Here is a 26,712-nt window from a genome sequence, read left to right on the forward strand (position 1 = left end):
GAAAAAAGTTTTCCAATGCCTAGATTAGAACAATGATCATAAATAATTTCTTTAGAGAGGTAGGAGGGCCAAAGGGAGAGGGAGAGAGAGAGTCCCAAGCAGGCTCCATGCCCATCACAGAGCTTGTCACACTGCACAATCCCACGACTCTGAGATCATGACCTGAGCCGAAATCAAGTCAGACACTTAAATGACTGAGCCACCCAGGTGCGTGATTATAAATAAATTTTGTAACAGATTTTATAATGGGGAGATCAGACTGATAATGCACTTCAATCTTAGCAACACTGATAGTGGATCAGACATTAAATGTGAAACAATGTGATTCACTAGGATGTATACCATAGCACATACATGAAGTATTTTTTTTCAAGAAGGAAAAAAACAAAGTAAATCAAAGCAGGCTTTCTGATCTAACTACCAGATGACAGGAGATATGGGAGAGTAAGAAACTTGTTCAGTGACAAAATGAGGACTCAATCAACAAAATTCAGAATATGGGACATTCAAAAAGAAGTAATGTAGTAGTTATGTAGTGGCTGAAAAGAGATGGATCTTTAAAATGCAATGTGTGGACCTTGTTTGGATCCCAGTTCTAACAAACCACTTGTAAAGATTTTTCTAAAGACAAATTCGGAAATATGAACATGGCTCTGGGTATCCAATGGTAGTAAGAAGTTACCATTAGTTTTTTCAGTGTGATAATGCATTCATGGTTGTGTGTGTATTTATCTTTAATGTTAAAGATACACACTGAAGCCTGGGATTTGCTTTAAAATATTGCAATAATCAAAAAGGGGATGGGGTCGGAAGGATACATAAAAGAAGACGGGCAAAATGTTAGGTGTTAGAGCTGGGTGATGGATACTGGAGAGCTGAATATACTATCCTCTCTTGATTTTGGGGTATGTTTGCAATTTTCCATAATAAAAAGTAAAAACTAAGGGGTGGTTCAGTTAATTAAGCATCTGACTTGATTTCAGCTCAGGTCATATCTTGGGGTCCTGGGGTTGAGCCCCATGTTGGGCTACATGGTCAGCAGGGAGTCTGCTTGCCTCCCTCTCCCCCTGCTTGTACCCTCTTTCTTTCTAAAATAAATAAATAAAGCTTAAAAAAAAGTAAAAATTTAAAAATATTAAAGGACAAAAAAATAGTACACTCTTTTGGTAGAATCCATGTTTAACTCACTCTAAATCTGGTTGTAACATTTGCTCACCCCAAAGTTGTTCTAATATCTATTTCTGCTTGCTTGATTGGCAGTGTTGGTCACTCTAAGACTTCTAAATACTGCAGCACTGACATCTAAAATCTCTATTTTTACCTTAAAGTTTTAGAAAGATGCTTTCTCTTCTCTACTTTTCCTCAGGAATACCTCAATAATATTCCTTGTATTTCTTTTCACAGAAGGAGAAACTACTTTCTCCCCCCCCACCCCAAAGTTTGGCTATAGCAGGGCTTCAAACTCTTATGAGAAGAATTAAAGGGAAAAAAAATGATGTCATAAGTAATATACATACTATCTATCTATATATATATATCACACTATATATGTATTCTTTCTCCTCTCTCTACACACACGCTCTCTAATGATATCATTACAGTTAGAAAAGCTCATGGATAAAAATTAAGCATCTAATAAACTCTAACTCCCTGCTCAAGTGCACTAAAACTCCCTTTATAAACACAATCTTACATAGAATGTTTTAAGGTTACTCTTTTAAGTTATTAAGCTTCTGATATTTTAAAATAAAAATTGGGTTTTTATTATTATATTTTTATCATTAAATAATTGTCTAATACTCTAATACTCTAATACTCTGAGCCATGCTCTTCCCTTTCTCTTTAAGAGCATTTAAAAATAAAATCTTGATTTAAAATAATATAATCAGAAATTATATCATAATTTTATAAGTCAAAATCATAGACCTCTTAAGAGCGAGGAAAATCTTACTGAGGTCTTCCTTCTATAAGAAGCAGACCCTGAAGTGACCTACCTTATGCCAAAGTTTAAAGCACATTATTACTCAACATAAGGTCAAAATGATATATTAAGATAGAAAATGCTCCACAATTATAGGGCCACAGTTCTCTATCTGGGGGCAGATGAGTTTCATAATTCAGAACTTCTGGGATTTTAGAAAAATAATATAGTGTCTAGCACCCATAATCAAAATACACTGTTTAATACCCATAACGAATATATATATAACACTCATAATTAAACCCAACAGTATTTCTGCAGTGAAACTAAATATCCATATTGAGTGGAAAAAAGACTGCAAACCTCCTTGTGTGTTAAGGTCAAGTTTTGCTACCAAAGGAGTTATAACAAAATCATTTGGATTTTAGAACTTTTTGGATTTTGGAATTGTAGTTAAGGGATTATAATCCTGAATAATGTAACTATATTCTCTTATTTCAGTGACTCTCAAAAGTAAATTATTTTGAAGGTAAAATATTAGATACTAGGGTTGCCTGGGTGGCTCAGTTGATTATGTCTGCCTTCGGCTCAGGTCATGATCTCAGGGTCCTGGGACTGGGCCAGGTGTGGGGCTCCCTGCTCAGTGGGGAGTCTGCTGGAGGCTTCTCTATCTGCAGCTCCTCCTGCTCGTGCTTGCTGTCTCTCTCTCTCTCTCCCAAATAAACAAGTAAAATAAAAAAAAAGATACAAAAAAAAAAAAAGATACTGAAGAAGGAATACAGTTTTATTTGCCTTGGAAGAAACAGAACAGTAATAACAAAAGAGAACTTCTGCAAGTTACAGATTTGTATGCTCTGGGATGGATTTATGGCAAGTAGACAACTGCTCTTTTGGACACACTCATGATCCTGGTGACACTGTTAGTGAAAAGGACAGGACAAGTAATGGATTGACTGTCCTCCTTTCATCCAAATGACTCTGTGAGGCAACTGTCAAGGTCTGTATGGAACAAACTTTTCTAGAAGCAACTGCAGAATAATATTGTGTCAGTGAGTCATCATAAAAACAACAGGTAATTTACCACTTAAGCTTTCTCTTTTCAGCTCTAATTTTTAATGTTTTTAATTTTTTTTTAAAGATTTCGCTTGTTTGTCAGAGAGAGAAAGAAAGCGTGAGCGAAAGCGGAGGGAGCGTCAGGGAGAGGGAGAAGCAGGCTCCTGGAGGAGCAGGGAGCCCAATGTGGGACTCAATCACAGGACCCTGGGATCATGACCTGAGCCAAAGGCAGACACTTAACTGACTGAGCCACTCAAGTGCCCCCGTACTTTTTAAAGACTGTATTTCCCATTGTGGGAACATACCATTTGGTTGACCAGATTAAACTGAGCTTACCTGAAGATTCCAAGCCTGCTATTTCCCTTCGGTGTGATTCTTCTTAGGATATTCGAATGCTGGACTATCTGGCGCAGAGACGTTGTCCTTCTTGGGCATTTGGAAAACAGGGCTGCTCTTGATTCTATGCCATCCCAAATGTATGAACCCAACTAAGGGTATCATAACAATCAGAACTTTATAGTTGTTCCAAAAGTTCTGAAAGCTCATAGTACTTTAGCTTCAGTGCACCTAGGAAAAGGCCAATAGGCAAAGAAGATAAGAACAAAAAACAACTCCCTCAAGTTACATCTGTGAACTGCCACAAGTAGAATAAAAGTTGACTCTAATAAAAGTTGACTATTAAACATTTTTGGGTACAATATAGTGTAATATTAATTAACAAAAAAGGATAGGTTATAGGCTCAAAGGGAAAGCGGGAAGTCAGGTTTGAGAAACTTATAAAGCAATACAAACCTTTAGTTGAAAATCGTTAAAGGAGCCAAATCACCAGCTAGAAAAGCTATATAAGTCTTTGGAAATCCTCAGGCATAGATGTCATTTTCTTTATATAATTAATTATACAGTCTCTGAGCCACAGTAAAATTAGACTTAAAAAAATACATTTAGTCAGAATTTTAACAGAAGAATCAAATGGTAATCCTTAAGTATGCACTAAGAATTTAGATTTTGTATTCCAACACATGTAAGTGACAGTGTTTCAACTGAGATTGGGACAGTCATGCATGGATTCCAACTGAATACTGGCATGGACTCTGGGTTAGGAGGAATTAATGCCATTTCTATTTATGTTCTGAAGCACAGGATTTTAGTGTTTACCTTTACTACTAATAACTCTACCCTACAGGGTTTACTCTTTACCCAGTTTATACAGAGAAACTGGGGGTAGTAACCTGCCTGTACTTTCAAAGGTAGGTTGTATTAAAAAAGATTCCTTTGGGCACCTGAGTGGCTTAGTGGGTTGAGGCCTTTGCCTCCGGCTCGGGTCGTGATCCCAGGATCCTGGGATCGAGCCCCACATTGGGCTCTCTGCTTGGCGGGGAGCCTGCTTCCTCCTCTCTCTCTCTCTCTCTCTGCCTACTTGTGATCTCTGTCAAATGAATAAAAGAAATCTTTAAAAAAAAAAAAAAAGGATTCCTTTCCTCGGTCTTTGGTTTGGAAAGCATGATGGTACAAGAAGTCTGGTTTTGATGATCTGCTGGGTTTGGGAACTCGAATCTAGACAACCTCTAAAGACTAATTATACTTTTTAATTTAAGGGATGCTCATTAGGCTTTAGTGATTAGCTTATAGACTTGTAATGCTATGAATGGGCCCATTTTTAAAGTTCCTTTCTGAGCACAGAAAGACAGTACAAACTGCTCCATCATCTATGGAATATACTAAGAATTAGGTTCAATTGCATATATATGAGTTTCAATATCATGCAATCGTTTACATTACAGTAACTGTATGACTGTCACTAGAAAACTGTCTAAACAGAACTTTTACTTACTCTTTCCCCTTTAAGTCAAGATTAAAATATACTGCTAATGAGTTAAACACCTTAACTGTCTCAGTGTTCTACATATATTATAAATAAATGGGGGCACATGGGTGGTTCAGTTGGTTCAGCATCCGACTCTTGATTTCCACTCAGGTTATCATCTCAGGGTCGTGAGATTGAACACTGTATGGGGCTCCCTGCTCAGTGGGGAGTCTGCTTGGGATTCTCTTTCTCCCTCCCTCTGCCCCAACCCCTGCTCTCAAACATGCTCTCTAAATAAATCTTTAAAACAAAACAAAACAAAACAAAATTTAATCATTTCTTTGTACATATATCATTTCTAGCATTAGAAACCACTTATCCCAGTGTCTAAATTCACATTTTATAAGGACTTTGTTGTAAAACTTACACTACTAGATGGAAAAAAACCAATGGTCTACTTTGCAGCTGCAAGTATTTTATGCCTTTTTCCTGTGTGTTTTTTTTTTGAAGAATTTATTTGTCAGAGGGCACATAAACAGAGGGAGTGGCAGAGGGAGAAGCAGACTCCCTGCTGAGGAGGAGGCGGGTATGGGACTCAATCCCAGGAGCCTGCGGTCATGACCTGAGCCAAAGGCAGCCACTTAACCAACTGAGCCACCCATGTGTCCTGCCTCTTTCTGGTTCTAAAGTCCTCTTGTATCCTATGTACTTTTTGCAACCTTTAGGGACCATACCTCTTATTGACATACTTATGTTCTATCTTTGGAGAAAGCCAATCACAATTAACTGTACCATTAAATTTCATTGTGAAGCCCACTGTACAAAATGCTTTTGAGATTTGAGGATACAGTAAAACCCTGGGTGACTGGAAGTAATGAGGGAAGAACTATAGTAAGGATTATTTCACAGAGAGACAGAGGGACAGGGGCTGTACCAGTTAACTGGCTTGTGTTGACTGATGTGATGTTTTGTCCACAAAATATCTTCAATTAAAGGTTTCAAAGATACTGTCATTCATATTTGGTCTCATCAATACTTAAGGTGACTCCAACACCTTTGACACTCTCGATGTGAGGTTATCAAGTCATATTACTTTTTTTTAAAAGATTTTATTTATTTATTTGACAGAGAGAATCAGTGAGAGAGGGAACACAGCAGGGGGAGTTGGAGAGGGGGAAGTAGGCTTCCCCCTGATCAGGGAGCCTGACGGGGGGCTAGATCCCAAGATCCTAGGATCACGTACTGAGCTGAAGGCAAGACACTGCTTAATGACTGAGCCATCCCGGCGCCCCAAGTCACATTACTTTTAATGGATGGCATCTCTTCTATTCACAGTTTACTCCTCTGATCACTAACCTAATTCAGTATTTGTCAGCTTTTTCCTGAATTACAAACTTTTAGGGAAAGAGCTTATACAAAAGAGAGTTAGCATCAAGTTAGCTGACTCTTTGGGTTGTCCAAGAGTTAAGGACAAGGGAGGCATTCCATTTTATTTACATTGTGTTTAACAGTCTATTATTTGTTTCCATTAGGATGACTTAAGGAGCTATACATCTTTTTCTACATTTGGGCTTGGTTAAATCTGGGAATTATCTGTTTTGGTTGAAAACTCATTATTGGCCATTATTACTGAGGCCCCGTAACAGACTTTCTGGTTAGTAAATGATGTAGACTGATCTAATGATTAATTGCTTTAATGTTCATGCAACAAGTACATATCCCCATTTCCTCAAATTCTCTATGTCTCATATATTGATTTGGCTAATGGGAGTGGGAGGTAGGTAACTATTTTCCATTGATTATTCTGTTGTACTCTGAGATGCTTAGAAAATGATCAGGATCAGGATGATAAAGCTTTTTACTTTATAAGATACTTTTAGAGTTTTCACATTTAATCCACATAAAAACACTACCACATTGTATGTATAATAGCCCATCTCCATCAAGCCAGATGGGAACTAGCAATCTTTTAAAATGGTACAGTAACTTTAACCTCTTTGATTTAATAGTTTTCCTGCACATCACATGTATCCGATTACTGCCTGAAAGAAAAACCAACTTCCCAGAACAATACACATTAGACTTTACTAAATAAGGCTCATTATTAGTTTTAAGAAAAAGACAGCATAGTTTTGAAATTTAACATTTCATGTAGTAGTGAGGTAATGTGTTCCTTATTTTGTTCATATCTTCTTATGGATCTTTAAAATACAACCAAACATATTTTGGGGATACAATTTTAACACCTTTTCTCAATTCTTCTGTGGGACTTTTTTTTTTTTCAAAATGAAAATTAGCATCCTGCTATTTCTAATATAATATAGGTTTGCTTTTTAAAGTTAGAAAATATAGAAATAAGGATAAGAATGCTAAAAATGTCATCTTTTTGGTTTTGACAAAAATGTGACAATTTACTTGCTGTTTTATAATCTTTTCTTCCCCCAAGAATATAAATCTTCATTATCATTTTTGATAGCTGTGTAGTTTTTTATTATATGGAGATACGCTGATTTGATGGATCTCTGATAGAAATTTGAGATTTGTTTCAATGTTAATTTTATTGCTAAATATGCTATGGCTACAAATATTCTTGTAAATATTCTAGAGTCCTTGCTTACAGTCCCTAAATGCTGCTTCTCAGGATAATATAAAGAATTACCACATTTCTTCATTAACTCATTTTCCAAATGAATTTACGCGTTTTTTTAAAACCTTGACTTTTACAAAGGTTCATGGTACTGAGCATAAGGGATACTGAAATTCAATTTGGGAAATTAAGCTAAATACAACTTACCTTGAGATGGTCCTTCCCTCAAAACACTTGGCAAGTCATTCCAAGTGAGATGGAACTATTTACTGACACCAGAGATTCCGGAGTCTGAAACAAAACAAGAATGCACTCAGAATGATCAGATTTGATGAGCAGTAACAGGTAGGTCCCTAAAAATAAATTAGTCTTTGTTATTTATTCACTGAGCTTTTCAAGTGTGCTTGGAGTAAAGCAGCAACAGAAACAAGAACATAATGATTTTTCTTCATCCTTTACCCCTTTGGTACCTGCAGCTGCCTTTTTCTTATCTTTTCTGAATCTTCTTTAAACGTACTCCTAAAGAAACAAAGAAGGTATGGAACTCTTGGAAAGATGAGAGAAAGGAAGAGTTACAAAATTACTAAGTTTAGGTCAAGAAAAACAGCGTTTATAGTTTTATTCATTGAAGTGCCTTCTGTTAAGTTTAAAATATGTTTAGAGACAAACTTTATTTATTATTTTTTTTAAGATTTTTTTTGTCAGAGTGCATAAGCAGGGGGAGCAGCAGTCAGAGGAAGAAGCAGGCTCCCTGCTGAGCAAGGAGCCCACTGTCGCTGGGATCATGACTTGAGCCAAAGGCAGAGGCTCAGCCAATTGAGCTACCTAGGCGTCCCGTTTAGAGACAATCTTAACACAGATTAAGCTTTCATATACTCTTCTTTCCAAAATACGTACCCTGCATTATTCCAAAGGCTTCACATTTTTAAACTCGTTTTGTTTTCATAGCAGTTTTATGAGGCCACTTTATAAATGAGGAAACACTAAATGATTGATTCCAAGATTATTGTCATTTAACTGGCATTCAGCTTGGATTTTGGAGTCCTAAAAGTCTTGGCTGGTATTCTTTTAGGCTATTTTCCAGAGTCAAGAATTAGTGACCCAGCTTTGGCAGTAGAGTTAATCAGAATTTCCAGTGCATGATAATGGATAAGAACATTCTGAGTGCATCGTGCACACTTTTAAGAGTCACTGAGGTCACCTATCCTAATGTATTAAGCCTGTCATGTTCTTCTGATTCTCATGTCAGGTATGTAAGAGGTTAACAGTGGTCTTGTGTCAACTTGTCCAAAATTAGTCTGTATCCTCCACATACACATCTGTGACCTACTAATAGTTGAGATTAGCTGCATTAATTTTAGTTCAGTTTCTTCAGCTTAGTTCCATATACAGAATGAATAATAAGAGTTAATGAACAGAATGGGGAGAAGCTTGCTGTATTTCCACCTTAATAAAATAACTGTAATCTCCTCAGTGCACATAAATATCAAGGCTAAGAAAGGAAAACACTGAGATATATTACTTCATACCACAAATATTGTTTAAAGTCAAGGTATTACTGTGTCTAAAGTAGCAACTTTCCCTCCCCCTATTTTATATTACAGAAATTATTATCTCTTCAGTTTCTACCACTGAGACCTCTCACAGGTTTGCTAACAAATATAATATATATATATTAATATATATTATATATATTAATATATATAATATAACATTGCAAGCTAAGTGAAGGTTTCTAGATGACAGAACTGGACTGTAAAGCAAAGGACAGAAAGACAGGTAGGCTTCCTACAAAATCCTAAACAGCCGAGCTCTAGCTATCAGTTTACTCTGCCCATGTAGCATCATGTCAATTAAAATCATCAAGTTTTGTTATTGGCCATTACTAAATTAGGCCTACAACAACCTGGATGCAAGAAATATTCTAGAAAAGGTTTATCATTTTGCCTACTGGGCTTGCGGGGCGCCATCTGCTGGTCTTTTGGACATAGTGTAAGGTAGATTCTTTTCAGGTTTCCATTACTGCTCTGCTAAAAGTATTTGAAAAATAGTAATTTTTAAAAACTTCCCTGAATATAATTTAAACATGAAGAGGACATTAGACAGAATATTACACAATCAATTAGCCCAGATCTTGTGACTGTGATGAAGTTTACTGGATCTGTATAATGCCTTTTCTTTTATGACAATGTTGGCTTAGATGCTTGAGAATTCTTCATTTCTGAACTCCAATCTCTGACGCTAAAAATATCCCAAGTTTTTAATATGGCAGTTCAAATGTTGGCACTTTTTGTGTACACATTAGAAGGTCTGTGTACGGTCTTCATGCTTATTCAACTGATTGGCATACTAGTGAGACCACCAGTTTCCTTTTTTCCCATCTTCTATCTTTATCACCTAAAATAACAGTTTTGCTGAATTTTCGTCTTGTAAAAACACACACAATCAAATACATTACTATCGGGCTGTTGAACTGAATGGATCATACCTGAGTTCTAAAGTTTCCATTTGGCAAAATCCTACCACATTTCCCTCCCCACCGCCTCAAGGTCAGCTTGACCTATACCCAGTAGCTATAGTGCTGACAGCACAGCTGGTCAGGAGTAGTCACGAACACAGTGAAGGCCAACATTGTTATGTATAAGTATTTTATGGTCTCTGCTACCTCCCCCATTACCGTGAACTCAACGTCTTTATGAATAAGTAATAAACTGAAAGCATCACTAGTTGTATATGAGCGCTTTACTAAATGTCGGCAGTCCAAAATGTGAACAGTGAATGAGTGATTAGGGACGAATGAGGATGAGAAAATCAGCTTACTGCAGGCTGTGACTAACCAGAAAGGTTGTAGTGTTGTTTATTGAGTTTATACTTATATTAAATATATTTAGATACATTCTCTTTTAAGTATACTTAATTTAAGTATAAACTCTATAAAACAACACTACAACCTTTCCATTCCCTGTTTTTACACCTGGCTGCCATTTGATGCTGAGGTTGGTGGGGGAAAAGGAGTGGGTATCATGCTGAAAGCCAGCTTGTTTCAGATTAAATGTGTAGTTAATTGGCCCTTTGGTGCTAGAGCAGTGACTATGTACCCCTAATCAGCTCTGAATCCCTAAAAAGGTGATTTCTATCTTCATCACTTTTCAAGAGCTCTGTTTTACTCTTCACCTCTGTTTCTGCAGCTAAGCTAATGGCCAGAAGAAACAGTGGCTATCGGGTATTAGCACCCTTGACTTCCCGTCTCACATGTAAAAACCCGTCAATCGCAGTTCTCATCTTAACCTTCTTCCCTGCTGTCTCTGCAGGGTTCTAACTCCATTATCCCTCTCTTACATTTCCCACCACCCACTATTTATAATGGGTCTTCTTCCTCCTCCGCAAAACCTGACCATTTTTCCCTACTGAAAAGCACCAAAACAAGTTTCCTAAAGCAACTGCCCTTTCCCTGTCTCCCTTCCAGCTGCTACACTTTTCCCAGCCACTGCCCTTTCAAAAAACGAATCTTCTCCTAGAGTCACTTCCCACTTCCATTTTCAAACTCAGCTAATCTGCTTTTGTTCTACCTTCCATGGCAACTGCTCTGACTGTGACGATCACCGATCTCTCCCTTTACTTGATCTCTGAAGCATTTTGATGTGTTCCTGAAACTCCCTTAAGTACTTGAGACTCTGGTTTGTTCCTTGTCAGTCTCCTTTAATGGTCCCTCGGTTTCCATCCACCTCTTCGTCCTTATCAAAGATCTGTCCTTGGTCGGTGTCTTCCCGTGTTCCATCCCTGGGTGGTCTCATTCACATCCAAAGCTTCTGTTACAGTACATCCATTCACGACGGTTATATCTTCAAACCATGTATCCAACTGCTATGGTTCACCTCTATTTGTACCCACAAACAGTCTAAACTCATTTCGTATACATATGAATCGTCTTTCATTCCCAAACTGCTGTTCTACCTCTATTAACAGTTTCAGTTAAAAAAATAAAATAAACTACCAAGCCTTTCAATTCAGAAGTCTGGATATAGTGGTCTCTGCCCTTTTCTTTGTATTCCTCTTCAAATCAGTCCCCCAGCCCTGCCATTTGACATGATAATTTCACATAACCTCTCCCCACAGTTACGGTCTAGATCCTTATCACTTCAGATGATGTCCTTGCTTATAATCCAAGGGGCTCTCGAAGTGTGGTCCCCTCACCAGTAGCCTTAGCATCATCAACACATGAGAAATACAAATTCTTGGGTTGCCTCTGACCTACCAAATCAGAAACTCTAAGGTGGGGTCCAGTAATCTGTGTTTTCTAAGTTAAAGTTTGAGAACCACTGTTCTAGTTTGCTCTGCATTAAATATACTCCACCCACTTAACAGCCATCTTGCAAAAAACCAAATCTGGTTTGGTTTATGCTTTGCTTAAAAGCTGTTCGTTATATATTTATATATATATATATTTTAAAATATATACACATATTTTAAAGATTTTATTTATTTGACAGAGATCACAAGTAGGCAGAAAGGCAGGCAGAGACAGAGAGAGGGGAAAGCAGGCTCCCCGCTGAGCAGAGAGCCCAATGCGGAGCTTGATCCCAGGACCTTGGGATCATGACATGAGCCAAGGCAGAGGCTTTAACCCACTGAGCCACCCAGGTGCCCCCATTCGTGATATTTTTGATTAGAAGAAGAAATCTAAAATTTCCTAATATAGCACAAGAGGTCCACCAGGATCTAGTTCCTGGTTAGTAGTTTTCAAAAGGTAAAGCAGAGCCAGTCATTTTAGTAAGAATGCACTGTCGTGTGGTGTTATGAAGGGGATGATGAACTGTGGAATCCTACTGCCTGAGCTTTCAATCTCAACCTCAGCACCTCACAACTAGCTGTGACTTTGGATGAGTCTCTTAACCTCATTGTCACTCAGTTTTATCATTTGTAAAATGAGTGTAATAATGACTTCATATCACAGGGTTGTTGTGAAGTTAGCACAATACCTGGCACTTAGTCTGGACTCAGTGATTATTAGCTATTACACTTGTTTTGGTTATTTCAAAAGGAATAGAGCCAGCCTAAAGTATAGCAAGAACAGGAGAGGACTGGAATGAATAAAGGAGGCCTGCTTCCCTGGGCAGTTTCAGTTAGTCTAGATGTGAGTAAAAATACTCCGATTCTCATGTAATAGCCTCTGAGATCTCGGGGGTTATTTTTTTTAAAGATTTTATTTATTTATTTGACAGACAGAGATCACAAGTAGGCAGAGAGGCAGACAGAGAGTAAGAGGGGGGGAAGCAGGCTCTCCGCTGAGCAGAGAGCCCCATGCGGGACTCGATTCCAGAACCCCGGGATCATGACCCGAGCCGAAGGCAGAGGTTTAACCCACTGAACCACCCAGGCGCCCTCGGGGGTTATTTTGACTAGAGGGGGCTGGATCTGTAATCAGATTCCAGGATGATTGTTATAGGAAAGGTAAACTCCTATAGTGATAGCCAGGAAAGCTAATTGTGAAGGAAACAGGAAAAACTCAGAGCAAAGCAACAAAAACAGGGTAAGTAATTTGTTTCTTGATAACAGCTAATAGAGTCCTAGTGGACTATATATTCAGAAATTTTTTTTTTTTTTAAAAAGATTGGAGAGAGAGGGAGAGTGAGCATGTTTGTTACTTAACAGCGAAGGCATTAAGTAATGATGGGAATCCCAACTGTATCCACCAAAAATTATAACTTTGGGCAAATCACTTCTCTGCTGCCTCAATTTAATAATCTATCATATCAGCTACGTTATGAAGATCACTACGTATATACTTATGTATTTACTGCTTAGTACAGTGTCTATTTTGTGGGAGGCACTCAATATATAGCAACTATTACTACTGGAAGTATATTATCTTTGTATTAATACAAATTAATAGATATAGGCACTTCTGGAGATTCCTATCTGACCAAAGCACTTGTGTTTTATCAACTAATATTGGGTTATAATTTATAAAACTGAGGAATATTGTAAAGACAGATCCCAAAACAGTGTTTCGGTCACGTAGGGCTTATCAATTTTCATTCCAAATACGTGTGAGATTGATTCTATTCAAATGTTTACTTAGTCTCTGTTAGGTGCTAGCAGGACATTAGGCTGGTGGCGGGGGTGGGGTGGACGTTGTGGGACAATTAAGATGAATAAGGCATGGTTCCTGTCCTCAAAGAGAATACAAGCTTGAGAAGAGAAAGGCAAAATCCAAATAAAACATGATTAAATGCTGTATATGAGCCAAAAAAAAAAAAAATACTGTAGAGATTTAAAGTCTTTACAAAGTTGACTAGTTTTTCAAAACTTCTGGACTTCTCAGTTTCTCCTCTATCTTCCTCTGTTAGTCTCCATCTATTTTTACGTACTCCATCTTTAGTTATAGCAGGAGTCAGTATGTATTAAAGCCAGTAACAGCCACCCACTGTAACAGAAGGTAGAAGCCATTTGTTTTCTTTCTCCATTATATTCTCAGTACATAACAAAAAGTGGAGCATCTTCCTCCCCTTGTCTTACACAGGGTGGCTCATTCTTGCGCTTCAACTTGTTCAGATGTTCTACCCAGAGACTTTCTCTGAGCACCCAGTCTACAGTTTCTTCCCTCTCCCACCCCCATTATTCCCTAACACATCCCACCTTTACCCTCAAAGCCCTACTGTTGTGGGTGAATGCTGTGATGTGCCACCTTGATCCCCTTTAAGAATAAAAGGCTCATTTCCCTAGCTCTTGGGACTGCTGAGACAGCGCTCAGTTGTCAGTCTCCTTCCAGGACAGACAAGGCTGAAAAGAGCGGAAGTCACGCCTTCTTTTCAGGACAACAGGCATCCAATGACTGTCCAGGTTATCAAGGTCTGGCCTTTCCCTCCAACTTGGGACACCCCTGAAGGGACAAACTAGCACTAGAGTTCCCTAGGGACTGCACTGCAGTTTAACTTTTTCTATCTGCCAATTCCTCCTTTATTCCTTGGTAAGATCCAAAACAGTCCTTCCTAATAAACGTCCTGCCCACAATTCTCCTTAGAGTCCGCTTTCCTCGGAACCCAACCTAGGATAATCTGGAAGCACCTTGTTCATTATCAGGGTACTTGTTTATTGTTTCTTCTTCCATCACTAGAATATAAGCCCCGTGTGGTTAGGGACTAGGTCTGTCTTGGTCACTGCTGATACTGAGTTGTATCTGCTAACTCAGGTCAGAAAGAAAGAAAGAAAGAAATATAAATTACATATATATATATATATATATATATATATATATATATATATTTTGACAAAGTGAATGAATTGAGAGCCTCTGTAACAGCTACAGTATTTGGGCATGGTCCTATTCGAGAAAAAGATGAACATGACCCAGGAGTTTTTCATCTCAAAAGGATTTCCATCCCCATAACGTCAAAAGTCCTGTGAGTCCTGCTTCTCCTTTCACACGGTGGCCACCAACCAGGCTGTACAACAGTTCTGACGTCCAGTTTCACGTCAGAGAGTGGCCCTGACCCCCCAGATAGACACGGGCGCACAGTGCCCTCTTCCTTGAAGGAGTGACCGACGAATCACAGGTTCCAGCTAGCAGGTGGAAGCGCAGGTGCAGACGGTGCTTTCACTGGGAACACCTTTTCCAGCTCCTCCACCGTGTGGCCGCGCAGATGGGAGAGGGAGGAGGGCCTGCACCTGGAACTCTACCCACACGATTGGAAAACCTCCTCGCCATCCACAATCCTTCCGTTACCAAACATTTACTGCCTATGGCTCTGTTACGGGTAGGTCTTTAGTTTTCTAAGGAGCCAGCCTCCTCTTTGTCCCCGCCCCCAAATATCCTTCAGCGAAGATACCAGTGACCTTTCGGAGAGGGGCCAGGGAGCACCAACAAGCCCACCTCCCCTCTCATCGGCTAGGCAGAAAACAGGTTTTTCCACCTGAGGTTCCAGCGCTCTCACCTGCCCACCAGCCGCTGAGCCTCCCTAGGCCGCCGCTGGCCCCAGAGGCCGAGCCTCACGCAGCCGCCGCAGCCGGTCCTAGCAACTTGGCGCACCGCGCCTGGAGACAGAGCATGCGCAGCGCTGTGCTTGGCTCCGGCGCTGCTGAGAATCCGTTTTTCCGGGTTTTAGTGAGGCTCTCAGCCCGGAAAGCGTTTGCCAGAGACCGGAAAGAGCCGGGGGCGGAGCTTATTCGGCGTCAGTCTCTGCAAAGGAGTTGAAACTAAAGAATTTAAATAACATCAAGTGGATGTGTTAGGGTGCAGTATCCGCCTTATGGCGCGCGCTTCGGAACTATTTTTGACTGAATGACAAAGTAGTTAACGATTCCCCGCAACATACTGTCCTCCCAGATTTGACCAATCACAAGGCGCCTGATTCATTTTTTTTTTTTTTGGCGCTATTTCCCCGCCCTCTTTTACGTCTGCTTCCAAAACCAGAAAAGGAATAGCTCATCACCACGTCCCTGGATCGGGTTGGAAAGTGGACATGCGCAAATGAGAGCTGGTCGCTTTCACAGAGCTTTTGCACATAGCTTTTCCTATGGGGGTTTTTGAGGAGGTCGGGAGTCCTCCAACTCTTTCGTTTCACAAAGTAGATAATTTTGGCAGTGTCTACCCATCCTGCTTCTTAGTTCCGGGACAAAACTTTTGTTTTTCTGTAGCATTCAAAAGAATTACGGAGGAAAATATGTGTATTTCTATTTTAAAGCTTATCCGGCATTATGAAAGCCACCTTTGCTTTCTGACCTTCTTTATAACCTGATTCTTGTACTTGTAATTTTCCGGTATCAAGGTGCTCTGAACCACAGAAATGTTAGGTTTTATTTTTCTTTTCTCTCGATCATCTCCGCCGTGTAGCACTATGGGTAACCGTGTTTTGTTACCTGCCAATCATATTCACGACGCTTCTAGTCTCTGAATAGCTGGCTTTGGAGGCCATTTTTATTTTGGGCTCTCTTTGAAAAATGGGCGGAGGCCATTTTTCTTTGGGGCAGATTCCTCGCTCCCTCCTGTCCCCTCAGTGTTTCGCCGCCATCTTAAGTCCTGGTTTTGGCCTCAGCAGAGGATGAGGCCGCTCAGATCATCTTGTGTTTGGGCGGCGGCGGCGTTTTTTCCAACGCGCGGGGAAACTCTGGGAATGGGGAAGTAAGGCCGAAGCTTGAATCACCAAAGCAGGTGAAGGTGGGCTTGAGAGCCCGCTCCCTGTTTGGTCTGTTTCCTCAGCCAAGTACTCCTCCACCAGTGACCCTGGACAGTAAAAAAACTAATAAAATCCCGAACCCAAACCCTACCACCGTCATAGGTAAGAACGTGGAACTCCTGACAACCTAAGTGTTCCTTCACTTGAACTATTTGCCCATCTCCTCTTCCTCCCGCTCCCCGAGGTTTTTTAATTTTGATTTTTTAGCTTTTTCTGAATTCTTTTCCCTGTGCTTTCAACTTTTTTCATTGTTTTCAAAGTGCTAAAGAGTTGTTAACCTAACGGTGCAGGAAACCTAGGCATAAAAGGGGAAAGTTTTGGTCTGGAGAATTTTTTTTTTTTTTTTTTTTGTGGGGAGGAAATGGAGTAAACTGAATGGTCCAGGTGTTTGTATCAAACTGTGGCTGTCCACAACTATTTATAGAAAAACAGTCTCTTCTCAGACATTTCTAGGTTACGACATAGGTATGGGCTGTGTTTGTATATACTGCCCTTTCACTCATTCATTGCGTTTATTGAGATTCTGCAGTAAACCAAACCAAACCAAACCAAAACAAAACTTTCTTTCTTGGAGTTTGCATTCTATCTGACCTCAAAAGCTACTAGGCTGGGGCAGGTGATATTCTGTGGTTGTTAGCACTGTTGGAAGATGACGAGTTATCCCCCTGCTTCTTCCTCGATCTCCTCACCTTCCTTTCCCCCTCCCTGCACTAGGGAGAAATTGTATTGACACTTATTTCTTGGATCCTAGATGCCACCGTAGTTGTAGGCCAGCTGGCTAATTTTATGACCAATATTCAAGTTACTTAGAGTCTTGCTCAGAGTGTGGCCTATTGACAGCATCACCTGGGAGTTTCTTAGAGACTTTAGTCTCAGATCCCATCTTAAGATTCAGTGAATCAGAATTTTCCTAGGGAGTGTACCTTAAAATTCATGGAGCATTAATTCAGGACATGAACTCAAGATATAGAATGCCTCTTTTCAACCTGTGTTTCTTGAACAGTTCACAGTATATTGTTGGTTTATTCCATGTTTTCCATGCAGTAGACATATGACATGTTTTCCTGGCCTTTTGTTTTTTTTTTACATTTGTTTGTGTTTATTTATTTTTCTAGAGAGAGGGGTAGGGAGGGGAAGAAGGAGAGAGGGAGCCCACTGCTATGCATGGAGACTGACTTGGGGTCTTGAACTCGAGCCTGAGATTATGACCTGAGCCAAAACCAAGAGTCTGACACTTAACTGATTGAGCCACCTGGCTGCCCCTTTCTTGTGTTTTTTACCCATCATCTTGATGTCTAGATAACAATTTAGTCTTCTAAAACATTGAGAATTTATCAGTCTGGTATATTATGTAACTGTTGTCATGGCAACACCTGTGTGCATATTTTACTTTTAATTTATTACAAGTTGAATTCAAAAGCCTGCACGTGTTCAACAGTTCAATATTGACTTGGAAAACCTTGGGCCGTGCTTTACCGAAGTTTTTTGTGGCATCTTGCTCTCTTCCGTCTTCCTCTAATGAGAAATGTAATAATTTAAAAAACGATTCCAGGCCATTATCTGCAGTTTTAGACCCTGTGGTTGGAATTTACGAACAAGTAAGGTCTTTTGAGAGAACAGCAAATTACGTTTATGTTTTTCACATGCTGTGTTTAGATTTTTTAAAAATCCCAGATGGATTTACTTAAAATTACTTAAAAATCAAGTAATAAATAAATTAATAAAATCTTTTTTTTTTTTTAATGCTTCCCAGCTTCCCAGGAACCAATCAACTTGCCATTTATTTGTTCTATGTGCTCAGTAAGTTGTCCAGCTTTTCTGTGTTGTCTCTTTTCCACTTATTAATTTGGAAAAGAATGAAGGTTGTATAGTTTTTTAATTTATCCTTACGTGAGTTTTTCAAAATGCAGCAAATGCTTAAGTGTTGGATAAATATAATATGTACTGCTTTTGACTGTTACGTATTGAATCTTGTGTTGTGTATGCCAGTAGAATAGAGTGGGTAAAGGAATGAACTTCAGAACCTTATGCCATGGGTTTAAAGCCTAACCTTGAACAGATTACTTAACTGCTTCAATCTCCTAAAATAGGGTTGATATGAGGGTTAGATAAGTTAATAATAGAAGATTGCTTAAAACAATACCTGGCGGGTTATTACAGCTCTGTACGTATTCATCGTTGTTTTTTGTTATTATAATTAAATCTTCGGGTTCTTAAAGTTTTGTTCATTCATGAAAATCACTAAGGGAAAAGGTATTACAGTTCATGACTTTAGGACACGTACCCGTTGGTATTACAGTTCCATGACTTTAGGACACGTACCCGTTGGGAAGAGGGGGTTGGTCTAAATGTACTAGGAAGACAAATTTATTTTTATTATTTTTTTAAAAGATTTTTTATTTTATTTATTTGACAGAGACACAGCGAGAGAGGGAACACAAGCAGGGGGAGTGGAGAGGAAGAAGCAGGCAGACTGCCAGCAGGCAGGCAGTCTGATGTGGGGCTCCATCCTAGGACCTTGGGATCATGACCCCAGCGAAAGGCAGATGCTTAACAACTGAGCCAACCAGGTGCCCCACATAGTTTTTTTTAAATGGTATTTTTCTTTTTAAACAGCCTTATTGAGGATTATAGGCATATCTTGCTTTATTGTGCTTTGCGGATACTGTCTTTTTTTATATATTGAAGGTTCAGGGCAACCCTGCACTGAACAAGTCTTTCATTGCCATTTTTCTAACAGCATTTGCTTGCTTCATGTCTCTGTGTCACATTTTGGGTAATTCTTGGAATATTTCATACTTTTTCATTATATTTGTTATAGTGCTCTGTGATCAGTGATTTCAGCTTGCTGAAAGCCCAGGTGATGGTTAACACTTTTTAGTAATAAGGTATTTTTAAATTAAGGTATATACATAGTTTTTTTCAACATAATGCTGGGCCACATTTAATAGATAATAGTATAATTTAACATCACTTTTTTTTAAGGAATATAAAACCTTATTGACCACTGATTACTGGTATTTACAATAAAGTAAACAATATACAATTGGATAACATTCTGACTACAAAGTTACTGTTTTTCCTGTTTTCTACTGAACCAGTAACTCAAATACTGAGAAGACTGAGACTACATGTCAGGAATAAGTTGGGGTAGGGATGCCTGGGTGCCTCAATTGGTTAAGCGTCTGCTTTCGGCTCAGGTCATGACCCTGCAGTCCCCAGATCAGGCCACATCAGGCTCCCTGCCCAGCAGAGGAGTCTGTTTCTCCCTCTCCCTCTGCCTCTTCGCGGGCTGTGTTCTGTCTTTCAAGCAAATAAATAAAATCTTAAAAAAAAAAAAAAAAAAAGGAGTAAGTTGGGATAAAGAAAAAAACATACAGGTCAAGAATTCAGATTATAAAAGTCTGTCCACTCATTTATTCTGGCAGGTGCTAAATTGCCAGCATCTCTTCCCATCTGATTATGGTTCGATTTTCACGAACACAGCCTTAGACATTCCATGAGACATGAGCTTTTAGGCAGTACAGGTCTCTGATAGTCCTTGAGTTTGGGGTGTTGGACTCATGCTTTTGCAGATGTATGTTTGCAGTTGTTGTTAGTCTGCTGTTAGAAGCATCAGTAAATTTCAGGACTAATAGTTGTTAGCCTCATTTTGAATGAATATTTATGATCATCACCTACCGTCAGGTATTGCTTACAGACTGGTCACAGGGATTTCAACTTCGTGAAAAGGAATGGTTCACTAGAAAGAACTTTTAAATGTCCATTTAAGTTTTGCTTACCTAATTAAAACACACCAGGACTTGTCTAGTTTTTGTCGTTTGGGTGGGGAGGTCATTGGTGTTGGTAAAATTTTCTTTCCAGGGATCTTGCAAATAAACTTGCATTTATATGACTATAGATAATGGATATGGATTCTGATAGGGCTTCTTATAAATTGTCCAATTTAAATTGTCTACATAATATTTAAATTGTCCAATTAATTACAAAACTTGAAAGATTAGGGCTTCAGGAAAAATTTCGATTTAATTTTAAGTGATTTATTTCTTTAAATTTTTTTTTTTTTTTTTTTTTTTTTTTTACTTTTAAAGATTTTTTAAATTAGCACAGAGGGAGAGGGAGACGGAGAAGCAGATCCCTGCTGATCAGGGAGTCTACTGCGGTGCTCAGTCCCAGGACCCTGGGATCATGACCAGAGCCTAAGCAGACACTTGGCTGAGCCACCCAGGCACCCCTTAAGTGATTTATTTCTTGTTACCGAAAATGGTAGCATCCCAGAAACAGGGGTTTATCCACGGTTATAAAATGTTTCCCATTCACCGCACATTGGTCCAGTACTTTGTCCACCGCAAATTCTTCAGGCTCTGCCTCTTCTACTTTTTTACTTTTTCCTCTCTCATTCCCATTTTTTGCAATGTAGTTTTTATTGGAGGCCATTTTCTTATTGCAGACTTGCATAGCTATTATTCACCCCCTCCGAGATGCTCCAGGTCCCTGGTCTTAAACATCACTTTAATAGGCACTTGAGAACCAAAACATTTATGTGATTCACTTCCTTGTGATAATCCCTTTATTGTGGTGGTGTGGCGTTGAACCAGGAGTATCACCATGGTATGTCTGGAATTGTACTACAGTAAAGTGCACATATTTAAGGTGTATAGTTTGATGTGCTTAACATGGGTATACTGGTAAAACCATCACCACAGTCAAGGTATATTCCCCAGAATGAACATACCCATATTTCCCAAATTTCCTTCTGCTGTTTTATAATCCCTCTGGCCACTCTCTTCCAGGCAACCACTCCTTTGCTCTCTGTCATGATGTATATCACTATAGGTAAGTTTGCATTTCCTAGCTTATCTAAAGGAATGCTGTTTTTGGTGGGAGTCCTTAGAGTGTGGTTTCTTTTCATAATTGAGCACGTTCTTTGTTTCCAGTATCAGTAGTCATTTTTTTAAAAAGATTTTATTTATTTGACAGAGAGGGATCACAAGTAGGCAGAGAGGCAGGCAGAGAGAGAAGAGGAAGCAGGCTCCCCGCAGAGCAGAGACCCCGATGTGGGGCTCAATCCCAGGACCATGACCTGAGCTGAAGGCAGAGGCTTAACCCCCTGAGCCACGTAGGTGCCCCAATAGTCATTTTTTTTCTTTAATCACTAGGTAGTATTTTCTTGCTAGAGGTCCTGTAATTTGTTTATACATTCACCAGTAGAAGGACTTTGAGGTGGTTCTTATTTTCATAGTACTCCTTTTCACTTTGCTTTGTTTTCCAGCTTATTTGAATTGGGGGAAAAAAAGGCCAATTATTTGGTATCCATACCTTCTGTGTGCACTGAAACTGGGAGGTGGCAATGGTAAAATGGGTATGTCGTGGGATTTTTTTTTTTTTTAACTTTTGCCTTTGTTAGTTTATGGATTAATGTTTTTTGAGTGAATCATGTTACGGCTTTTTTAAAAATGCAAAATGTGGGGCGCCTGGGTGGCTCAGTGGGTTAATAAGCCTCAGCCTTTGGCTCAGGTCATGATCTCAGGGTCCTGGGATCCAGTCCCATATTGGACTGTCTGCTCATCAGGAGCCTGCTCCCCCACCCCCCAACCCCACTTGCCTCTGCCTACTTGTGATCTCTGTCAAATAAATAAATAAAATCTTTGGAAAAAAATGCAAAATGCATGCATTGACTCTTTAGTGGGCTAGAGCTCTTGATATGTACATGCCTAGTCATTGTAAGCTGTGTTGAATCTTTAAAGCCTACTGTTTGTATATTACTTTCTGGAGATTGAAAACAATAATGGATGTACACTAAGAAACCTACCCATCAGGCAACAGAGTAGAGAATCTAAATGGAGAGTACTGCTCATTTAATATTGGTGTAGGTACATTTCTAAAGTCTTGGCTTCTGTTATAAAGAAGCAGTGCCTCCTGGTTATTATGGCATTGATGTTTTGTGCTTGAATATATTAGAGCTGGTAACTAAAATTGGATTTGACTTCTGTTAGTTATAGGATAATATATAGAATATTGCTGTTAGGATATCTTGGATATTTAAGTGTCGCTCTGTTGATTCTCTAGTTAGAAAAGTTTGGATTTTGGTTTTGCAATTAAAAAATTATTTTTAAATTTATGTATGGTAAAATTCATTGTTTTTGTTATACACTTTCATGAATTTTGACCAGTGCACTGAGTTTTGAAAGCACGGTGTCAGTCAGAATGCAGGACAAGTTCATTATCTCCCCACCTCTCCCCCACTCCCTGCCAAAATTTCCTTCTGCTGCTCCCTTAGTAGTAACTCTCTCCCATCCCCAGATTAGCAACCAAAGATCTGCAGTCCATCTCTATAGTTTTCATGTTGAAAGGATTAGATTTCAATACAGTTATGTTAATGATTATCAAAGGTATTTCGTACTGTGAAGGTGTCTGGAAGACCGTTATCAGAGTGGGGCTTGGGGCTTGCAGTTAAGAAGTGAGTTGATGGGATGCCTGGGTGGCTCAGTTGGTTGAGCAGCTGCCTTCGGCTCAGGTCATGATCCCAGCGTCCTGGGATCGAGTCCCACATCGGGCTCCTTGCTCGGCGGGGAGCCTGCTTCTCCCTCTGCCTCTGCCTGCCGTTCTGTCTGCCTGTGCTCGCTCTCTCTCCCTCTCTCTCTGACAAATAAATAAAATCTTAAAAAAAAAAAAAGTGAGTTGATGAGGTGTTCTTTGTGCCTGCGGTGTTTGTAATGATTATGGTTAACGTAGATGAGGGAACTGATGTAGGAAAAGATGTTAGAGTTCAAAGCCAACGGCCAAGGAAGAATTCTTGAGATGTCTTCAGTGCAAAAAGGTGACTTTATTACAGCGTGGGAACAGGACCCGTGGGCAGAAAGAGCTGCACTTGGGTCCTAAGAAGTGGCTCATTATATACTTTCAAGTTGGGAGGGGGTTGGGGATGGTGTAAGCATCTCTGGTATTTGGAGGCAAGGTTTTCAGAATCATAAGGGGGCTAGCTGCTGTTAGGAAAAGGTCATTTATTACTGTTTAGGAAAAACTCAGTCTTGAGACCTTTCAGATCTGTATAGCTGGGTCATATGCTTGGAGGATGACTGCCAACAGGTATCTTGGGGGTAGAGATAAAGTTTCCAAAGGAATTTTTATATGTTAAAGGAGATTTACAGGTCCTGGGGTTTGGGTTAAGATTGCCAAAGTGGCAACATTGAGGCAGTTGAATCTCTAGAGGAATGTCACTTTGCCTGTTTCAAGGATTTGTCAATGGCTGTAAGTATAAGGAAACTTAATAATTGTTCTTCTGCCTTTGTTTCCCACATCACCACTACTGATGTCTCAGAAACTCTGCCAAGTATTACCTGTCAGGTCTTATCTAGTTCTCACAGGACCTCTAGATAGACACTCATTATTATCCCACTTCACAGATAAGAAAACAGGAGACTTAGAGGAATTGAATAACTTGTCTGAGATCACTTGAAGAGGCAGAATTTGAACACATGTCTGTTTTACTAGGACCTAAAGACTGTGCCTGCCCCCAAAAGCAGGTGCCTGTATCTGTTTCTGACAAAGAATTAAATAAAAATTAGGCCTTGTCTACTAGTGAATCATCCCATGCCAGGATCAGTGAGGAGTTTTTGTGCACACAGCAGGAAGTGAGGGGCCCAGATCTTGGGCCAACTGGCTGGATAAAGGGTGTAGAGTGACTGAAAGGTAGTGCCGTTTCATAGAATTATTTTTGGTAGAGGATTTCTGTATTTGACCTACATGTAAAGACAAAAGGAAAGAAAGTCCTAATGTTTTTGTCAGTTGCATTATTGTTATTGTCACTTGCATCACTTCCACTGTTGGAGCTTCCTTGTTTGTTTTTTGCTTTGTTTTGTTTTCCTTTTTTAGAAGCTGATTTTGGCATTCAAAATCATCATAGGAATAATAGGAAAAGCTGATTCTTCCTTACAATTACATTGCTGTCTTAAGCTTTATCTAAGTTGTCAACAGCAAGATCTTTGTTCATTTGTTAGTTTTCCTTGGTATTTTTGTTAAAGTTTGCGCTTACTTCCTTGATACTGATTTTTGGGTTTTGTGGGGTATTTTTGGTGATAAAATTAGATTGGGACAGGGAATGAAATGATTTCTCATTCTTTGAATTATGGTTGTTCCTTTAGGAGTCCTAGGGTCTTTGTTTTCTGTTTCTGCTCCCATAGTTAGCAAACATTTTTTTAAGATGAAAAAGGGAAGTATAGTAACTTTCTTGATAAAATTTGAAATCCAGAGATTAGAAACCTAAAGTTAATTTCTAGCCTCCTTAATCTGGGGTAGTTGCTTTGCCTTATGACACAGTCCAACAAATCTAAAAGGAAGACAAATGTGAACTTCAGAATGCCTTGGATTTTCCCACAGAATAATCTAGAAGGTCACTGACTTTCTTTATTAGCATTTATCTCTGCTCTGTATTTAAATGACAGGACAATCATGTGATAATGTTTAATCTACTTCCATTCCCTCCCCAAATTAATTTTCTTAAAGATCTTAGGATCTTTCTGTCTCTATGAAAGACATTAATGCACACATATTTTTGGTGGGGTCATACTCTATCAAAGTCTCCTCTTTGTGGAAAGAATGACTGTTTTCAGGCCAGAGAAAGTGGGCTCAAGAATGCAGAATAGAGGATGAGATGTAATTTGTAAGATTTATAATATACTTTAACTTCTCAGGATACTTATGTAACTTGTATATTTCAGATATTTGGAAAATTGATCTTTTTGTCCTGAACTTTTTAAAATCAGGCAATAAACTAAAAAATTCTGCTGAACTTAGACTTCAGTTGGAAGCTCTGATAGCAAGACTTCTTTTTTTCCCCCACAGATTATATTTATTTATTTGAGAGAGAGAGAACAAAGGGGGGGGTGGGAAGGGAGAAGCAGGCTTTCCACTGAGCAGAGAGCCTGGCGCAGGGCTTCTGTCCTAGGACTCTGGGATCATCACCTCTGAGCCAAAGGCAGATGCTTAACCAACTTAGCCATCCGGGTGCCCCTGATAGCAATACTTAATATTATGCTCTAAACCCTGGGGCACTGAGCTTGTTGCTCTGTCTTGAAAGCAACTTTAGGCCTAGGGAAGTAGTGTTTTAAGATGCGTACTTTTGTGTGTGTGTGTGTGTGTGTGTGTGTGTGTGTGTGTGAATGTTTAAGATATCCAGTAAAGCAAGTCTAGAAAAATCTTAGGATGTTACCAGATTTAAAATTGAATGAATACAGAGGCTAAAAATACCTTTTCCATTCAAATGAATATTAGAATATCCGTATTTTAAAAACAAAATTACACAGTGAAAAACTCACATTTATGGCCTGCACTTCAACATTACCTCTGATCTGTTGCCCATTATTTTTAAGAGGAAACACTTTGATCTTTTGTTTACAAGTTTATGTGTATTACAACTCTTTCAACTTAGGCTGCATGATACATTCAACTTAAGTGTTATTTATGTATTGAAATATGTCCAGAGTGCTTTGACTTCTTTTTAAGAGAGCTTAATGTGGAATTTGAGATTTGGGGACAGTAAGAATTTATTAGATAAACAGGTGTAAATCTAAAAAAAAAAAAGTCTGTAGCCCTTTATTTGGAACCATCAACAGGCTCAAGTTAGCAAACTTTTTTTTTTTTTTTTAAAGATTTTATTTATTTATTTGACACAGAGAGAGTACAAGCAGAGGGAGTGACAGGGAGAGGGAGAAATGCAGACTCACTCTGAGCAGAGAGCATGACGTGGGGCTCAGTCCTAGGATGCTAGGATCATGACCTGAGCCGCAGGCAGATGCTTAACTGACTGAGCCACCCAGGCGTCCCCAAGTCAGCATACTTCTGATGCATACCTGTGCCATGCACCAGGTGTCAAAGAAGATGGACCTTGTCCTCAAGACATGTATAGTCAGACAGAGGAGAGAGACTGAGGACGAGAGTTACTTGTAATTTACTGAGCTAAGCATGAAAGCAGTGGCAGTGTGAGGTGCCCATGTGGCCCAGAGCAGAGTTATTCAGTCTAGAGATTTATAGAGGCCTCCACAGAGCAGGTGGTGTCTGAGTTGGGTTTCGGAAGATAGCTCCCCTCGGGAGGGAGAGGACATTCTCTAGGACTGTCTGTATGGGTGATAGTGGGGAGAGTGGGAGCTTCATGTTCAAGAACAGATGG

At 39.3% G+C, this 26,712-nt stretch overlaps 1 protein-coding gene and 1 long non-coding RNA gene across 2 annotated transcripts in view; one reads left to right on the forward strand and one right to left on the reverse strand.

Moving 5' to 3' along the window:
* Window positions 1-7,575: 7,575 nt before the first annotated feature.
* LOC116868640 lies at window positions 7,576-15,347 on the reverse strand. The gene is made up of 2 exons (XR_004382871.1): window positions 15,303-15,347; window positions 7,576-7,659 (listed from the first exon to the last, which is right to left on the reverse strand). It is a non-coding gene; the product is annotated as an uncharacterized LOC116868640 (long non-coding RNA).
* Window positions 15,348-16,357: 1,010 nt separating this feature from the next.
* The window catches only part of SLX4IP (SLX4 interacting protein), a 190,535-nt gene continuing 180,180 nt past the window's right edge, over window positions 16,358-26,712 (forward strand). Inside the window, 2 exon segments of the mRNA XM_032859187.1 lie at window positions 16,358-16,646; window positions 18,298-18,344. The gene's annotated coding sequence lies outside the window, so the exon portion shown is untranslated.

Source organism: Lontra canadensis, unplaced genomic scaffold, assembly GCF_010015895.1.
Source record: "Lontra canadensis isolate GAN:19392208 unplaced genomic scaffold, GSC_riverotter_1.0 scaffold16, whole genome shotgun sequence".
NCBI classification, from domain to species: Eukaryota; Metazoa; Chordata; class Mammalia; order Carnivora; family Mustelidae; genus Lontra; species Lontra canadensis.